The sequence below is a fragment of the Anopheles ziemanni genome (genome assembly GCF_943734765.1).
Source record: "Anopheles ziemanni chromosome X unlocalized genomic scaffold, idAnoZiCoDA_A2_x.2 X_unloc_123, whole genome shotgun sequence".
In the NCBI taxonomy this organism is placed as follows: domain Eukaryota; kingdom Metazoa; phylum Arthropoda; class Insecta; order Diptera; family Culicidae; genus Anopheles; species Anopheles ziemanni.
Window position 1 is genome coordinate 12775 of NW_026689734.1, and position 7226 is coordinate 20000.

Sequence of the window (7226 nt, forward strand, 5' to 3'; positions counted from 1 at the left end):
GTTATACGTTTACAAGCGCAAGACCAATCGAAAACCCCGAAAGCAATCTCGACCCAAAATGTATTATCCGTGAGTGTAGTCGAGTCTCGTACTCGTCATCTGTAATCGTCGGATAGAATATCCAGTACACGGTTGTCTTTCCAAATGAAATCTACATACAGAACTCGCTCTTGGCAAATGGGTGGCATTGGCGCAATCAGGAGCGAGTTCCCGTCCGGGTGCCAAGTGATTGGCAAATGTCTGGGGGAAAGCAACCATATGTTGATTTGTCTGTTAGTGTACTGGGTGTTTGAGGTATGTAGTATCCACGCTTGGTTGGGTGTGTCAGAGGACCGTGAATGCGTTCGCAACCCCAATTGGGGTACATCGGGAATGATTTTGTGGAACCGATGTGCCCGGCACACACTAAGTTTTGTTGCAAGTTAATAGTGTGCCATGTCCGGGGGGGTTGTGATTAAACTCTGGTGAATTGCGTACTGTGGTGATTGGGGTATGAAAGCCCCGCAGTTGCAATGATCGGACGCGCCTAGCGTGTCCTTTAGTTGATGGTAGGGAAATGAAGGCCCTTGTCAGCTCACCTAAGTATTCATGGAAGTTTGGCATAAGGTCGCTGTGGTAGGGGTATGAAGGCCCCGTCAGCGCATGCACAATCGGGCGCACGAGCGCTTAGCGGAGTCGAATGCCGCTCAAGTGCCTGTCCGGTGCATCGGGTGTGTGTGTGATACGAGGGCAATGAGGTTCGCACGGGGGCTCGCCTCCCGTGTGCTACCGGACTTGACAACATATAGAACGTGGTGTTTGCTCCTCCGGGTGCAATGGGACAATGAACATTCGAACGCAAAGTCGGAATTCTGGTTGATCCTACCAGTAATATACGCTCGTCTCAAAGGTTAAGCCATGCATGTCTAAGTACAAACAGATTTAATGTGAAACCGCATAAGGCTCAGTATAACAGCTATAATTTACGAGATCATCAACCTAGTTACTTGGATAACTGTGGAAAATCTAGAGCTAATACATGCAACATGCCAGGACCCTCGCGGGAACTGGTGCACTTATTAGTCAAACCAATCGCGGGTTCTCCGTGTCATTGAGTTGAAGTCTGGATAATGATGCTGATCGTATGGTCTCGCACCGACGACAGATCTCGCAAATATCTGCCCTATCAACTATGGATGGTAGTATAGAGGACTACCATGGTTGCAACGGGTAACGGGGAATCAGGGTTCGATTCCGGAGAGGGAGCCTGAGAAATGGCTACCACATCCAAGGAAGGCAGCAGGCGCGTAAATTACCCAATCCCGGGACGGGGAGGTAGTGACGAGAAATAACAATATGAAACTCTTTAATGATGTTTCATAATTGGAATGAGTAGAGCATAAATCCTTCTACGAGGATCAAGTGGAGGGCAAGTCTGGTGCCAGCAGCCGCGGTAATTCCAGCTCCACTAGCGTATATTAAAATTGTTGCGGTTAAAACGTTCGAAGTTGATACTTGTCCAACACAGTCCGGCTCCGCCGACCCGGTCAACCCGTGGTCGGTGGGCCAAGTCGGAATCTGGTTGCGACTCAATGGTGTGGTAGGGCACCAAGTCTGTGTCATGGTGTGCCCTTCAACGGGTGCAAGTGTAACATAGAGCTCGACCGCTCACGTTTACCTTGAACAAATTAGAGTGCTTTAAGCAGGGTGCCCAAACGCCCTAGAATAATCTTGCATGGAATAATGGAATACGACCTTGGTCTAATCTTTCATTGGTTTGTACTCAGACCGGAGGTAATGATTAACAGAAGTAGTTGGGGACACTAGTATTACGGCGCGAGAGGTGAAATTCGTAGACCGTCGTAAGACTAACTAAAGCGAAGGCATTTGTCAAGGATGCTTTCTTTAATCAAGAACGAAAGTTAGAGGATCGAAGGCGATTAGATACCGCCCTAGTTCTAACCGTAAACGATGCCAACTAGCAATTGGGAGACGCTACAACCAGGTGCTCTCAGTAGCTTCCGGGAAACCAAAGTCAGGTTCCGGGGGAAGTATGGTTGCAAAGTTGAAACTTAAAGGAATTGACGGAAGGGCACCACAATGAAATGGAGCTTGCGGTTCAATTTGACTCAACACGGGAAAACTTACCAGGTCCGAACTTATGGAGGTGAGACAGATTAATAGCTCTTTCTCAAATTTAAGGGTAGTGGTGCATGGCCGTTCTTAGTTCGTGGATTGATTTGTCTGGTTAATTCCGATAACGAACGTGACTCACATATGCTAACTAGAACGCAGTCAGCGTTAATGCGTCGATGCCGATTGGAACGGGTTAGGACCTTTCGGTGGAGTATGACCTGACACCTTCGCTGTTCGTGTGCGCAAGTGCACTTACGGTACGCTGCTTAGCAGGACAATTTGTGTTTAGCAAAATGAGATCGAGCGATAACAGGTCCGTGATGCCCTTAGATGTTCTGGGCTACACGCGTGCTACAATGTGGGTAGCAGCGTGTCTCCTATTCCGAGAGGAACGGGAAATCACTCAAATACTCACTTAGTAGGGATTATGGATTGCAATGGTCCATATGAACTCGGAACTTCTAGTAAGTGCTGGTCATCAGCCAGCGTTGAATACGTCCCTGCCCTTTGTACACACCGCCCGTCGCTACTACCGATGGATTATTTAGTGAGGTCTTTGGAGATGATCGTTCGCTGGATCCTCGTGAACCGCGTCTGCTTTATCGAAGTTGACCGAACTTGATGATTTAGAGGAAGTAAAAGTCGTAACAAGGTTTCCGTAGGTGAACCTGCGGAAGGATCATTAGTGGCCAAGTGATCCTTCCAGAAGTCCGAACCTGCGGGTTGAGACTTCGGCACAAGTTGCCATATGATAATTGACGAAACACTATAGAAGTCCGAACCTGCGGGTTGAGACTCAGGCACAAGTTGCCATATGAAAGTTGACGAAACACTAACAAGTCCGAACCTGCGGGTTGAGACTTAGGCACACGTTGCCTTATACATGACTTCGAACAAATACACAAGTCCGAACCTGCGGGTTGAGACTTAGGCACAAGTTGCCTTATACATGACTTCGAACAAATACACAAGTCCGAACCTGCGGGTTGAGACTTAGGCACAAGTTGCCATATGAAAGTTGACGAAACACTAACAAGTCCGAACCTGCGGGTTGAGACTTAGGCACACGTTGCCTTATACATGACTTCGAACAAATACACAAGTCCGAACCTGCGGGTTGAGACTTAGGCACAAGTTGCCTTATACATACATTGGCCAAATAAACAGAAGTCCGAACCTGCGGGTTGAGACTTAGGCACAAGTTGCCATATTATATTCGATCAAACACTAAGTAGTCCGAACCTGCGGGTTGAGACTCAAGACCGTAACAAGATGTCACTATACAAGTCCGAACCTAAGGGTTGAGACTTAATGCGATCTAGATACCAAGTTGACATCCAATACCTGTTGAGCAAAACCAAAGATTCCCTGTTCTCGAATGATTACACTATATAACAGGGAATCATGAAGAAATCAAGCAAGCGTGAAACAAAGTCATCACTTGGGCATGCTCGATAGCCAACCACATGACCTTAACCTAAGAGAGCATGCAAACCACATGATACCTATAAACGATTAACCCGCCCTAGTTCAATCGTTCACCAAGTGATGACTTCAGTATGGCTAAGAGAAAAACTTTTAAATGGGAAAAACTCTAAGTCCGAACCTCCGGGTTGAGACTTCCGCGTCGGAGGTGGGCGCACCTCCTATCCGAAAGATGATGAATCAGGGGTGTTCGGTCAGCAATGGTCGGATGCCCCGTCGTAGTCCAACTATGACAATCAAAGTCAAGACCTCCGGGTTGAGACTTTCCGCGAGTACAAGCATAAAGGAACACGGACCAAGCCGTACCGAGAGAATCGGTACTAGAGCCCTCGTGGTTCTACATTGAGAGAGCCCTCGTGGTTCTCATTAGGGGCTTTATGCAAGTCGTACTCAATACTGTGGTGTGAAGTATAAAGTATAGTCCTCGCCTGGTCCACGCTGCTTCGGCGGTCCTGGGTAAGATAGTTAATTCTAGCTTGCCCTATAGTGGAATGAGGACACTTAATGCTTCGTCTTTTAGCGGCGGCTAGACTCCTCCTCACGGGGAACGAGTTGACGCGCACAGCGGCGGCTTACGCACTATGGCAATCATGGATGCCTGAAGATTCCGTGAAGTTCTCCCCTGGTCCACGCTGCCTCGGCAGTCCTGGGTAAAAGGGAATATTTCCAGCTTGCCCTATAGTGGAAGAGGACTATCCAACAATACAAAGTCAAGACCTCCGGGTTGAGACTTTCCGCGTCGGTGGTGTCGCGCACCGCCTATCCGAAAGATGGTGTAACAGGGGTGTTCGATCAGCAATGGTCGGATGCCCCGTCATAGTCCAACTATGACAACCAAAGTCAAGACCTCCGGGTTGAGACTTTCCGCGTCCGGAGGTACGCGTACCGCCTACCCGAAAGATGGTGTGCTTCTGGGGTATTCGATGAGTCGGATACCCCGTCGTAGTCCAACTATGACAATCAAAGTCAAGACCTCCGGGTTGAGACTTCCGCGTCCGGAGGTACGCGTACCGCCTACCCGAAAGATGGTGTGCTTCTGGGGTATTCGATGAGTCGGATACCCCGTCGTAGTCCAACTATGACAATCAAAGTCAAGACCTCCGGGTTGAGACTTCCGCGTCCGGAGGTACGCGTACCGCCTACCCGAAAGATGGTGAATCAGGGGTGTTCGATCAGCAATGGTCGGATGCCCCGTCGTAGTCCAACTATGACAATCAAAGTCAAGACCTCCGGGTTGAGACTTTCTAAGAGTACAAGCATAAAGGAACACGGACCAAGCCGTACCGAGAGAATCGGTACTAGAGCCCTTGTGGTTCTACATTGAGAGAGCCCTCGTGGTTCTCATTAGGGGCTTTATGCAAGAAGTACTCAATACTGTGGTGTGAAGTATAAAGTATAGAGTCCTCCACTGGTCCACGCTGCTCCGGCGGTCCTGGGTAAGATAGTTCATTCTAGCTTGCCCTATGTGGAAGAGGACTCAATACCCTACCTGTTGAGCTTGAAACAAAGTCATCACTTGGGCATGCTCATATTGCCATACACAATTACATTATATTCGAATGAGCATGCAAGCGACCCTATATAGACCGAACCAAAACGATAGATACCGCCGTAGTTCACCCCCACCAAGTGATGACTTCAGTATGGCTAGTGTGTGAAGTATAAAGTATAGTCCTCCCCTGGTCCACACTGCTTCGGCGGTCCTGGGTAAGATAGTTAGTTCTAGCTTGCCCTATGTGGAAGAGGACACAATACTTAATACTTAGAGTACAAGCATAAAGGAACACGGACCAAGCCGTACCGAGAGAATCGGTACTAGAGCCCTCGTGGTTCTACATTGAGAGAGCCCTCGTGGTTCTCATTAGGGGCTTTATGCAAGTCGTACTCAATACTGTGGTGTGAAGTATAAAGTATAGAGTCCTCCACTGGTCCACGCTGCTCCGGCGGTCCTGGGTAAGATAGTTCATTCTAGCTTGCCCTATGTGGAAGAGGACTCAATACCCTACCTGTTGAGCTTGAAACAAAGTCATCACTTGGGCATGCTCATATTGCCATACAATATTCCATTATCTACTAATGAGCATGCAGCTATATGATTATAACCTGTAAACGATTACCCCGCCGTAGTTCAGCGCTTCAACCAAGTGATGACTTCAGTATGGCTAGTGTGTGAAGTATAAAGTATAGTCCTCCCCTGGTCCACACTGCTTCGGCGGTCCTGGGTAAGATAGTTAGTTCTAGCTTGCCCTATGTGGAAGAGGACACCATACTTAATACTGTGGTGTAATGAACAAAGTATAGTCCTCCACTGGTCCACGCTGCTTCGGCGGTCCTGGGTAAGATAGTTAGTTCTAGCTTGCCCTATGTGGAAGAGGGCATACAAGACAAAGTATAGTTCTCCCCTGGTCCACGCTGCTTCGGCGGTCCTGGGTAAGATAGTTAATTCTAGCTTGCCCTATGTGGAAGAGAGCATACATGAACCAAGAACGAAGGTTAGATCGAGGAATGATTCGACAACTAACCGATGGTATGAAATGTGAAGAATTCAAGCAAGCACACAATCAAGTCATCACTTGGGCATGCTCGATAGCCAACCCTATGACATTAACCTAGTAGAGCATGCGAAAACCAATATATATGTAAACGATGCCCCTCCCTAGTTCAGCGCTTCAACCAAGTGATGACTTCAGAATGGCTAAATCAAATCGGTTCAAAACATACCATCGGTACCCTATTGAAACACACAAGTCGATATCAAACCTCATGATTGTGTAGTCCTCCACTGGTCCACGCCGCTTCGGCGGTCCTGGGTAAGATAGTTCATTCTAGCTTGCCCTATGTGGAAGAGGGCACATTACTCAATACTGTGGTGTTATGAACAAAGTATAGTCCTCCACTGGTCCACGCTGCTCCGGCGGTCCTGGGTAAGATAGTTCATTCTAGCTTGCCCTATGTGGAAGAGGGCATACAAGACAAAGTATAGTTCTCCCCTGGTCCACGCTGCTTCGGCGGTCCTGGGTAAGATAGTTAATTCTAGCTTGCCCTATGTGGAAGAGAGCATACATGAACCAAGAACGAAGGTTATGATCGAGGAATGATTCGACAACTAACCGATGGTATGAAATGTGAAGAATTCAAGCAAGCACAAAATCAAGTCATCACTTGGGCATGCTCGATAGCCAACCCTATGACATTAACCTAGTAGAGCATGCAAAAACCAATATATATGTAAACGATGCCCCTCCCTAGTTCAGCGCTTCAACCAAGTGATGACTTCAGAATGGCTAAATCAAATCGGTTCAAAACATACCATCGGTACCCTATTGAAACACACAAGTCGATATCAAACCTCATGATTGAGTAGTCCTCCACTGGTCCACGCCGCTTCGGCCGTCCTGGGTAAAATGGAACATTCCAGCTTGCCCTATGTGGAAGAGGGCACATTACTCAATACTGTGGTGTGAAGTATAAAGTTCAGTTCTCCCCTGGTCCACGCTGCTTCGGCGGTCCTGGGTAAGATAGTTCATTCTAGCTTGCCCTATGTGGAAGAGGACACTTAATACTTCGTCTCTAAGCGGCGGCTTGACTCCTCCCTACGGGGAACGGGTTTACGCGCACAGCGGCGG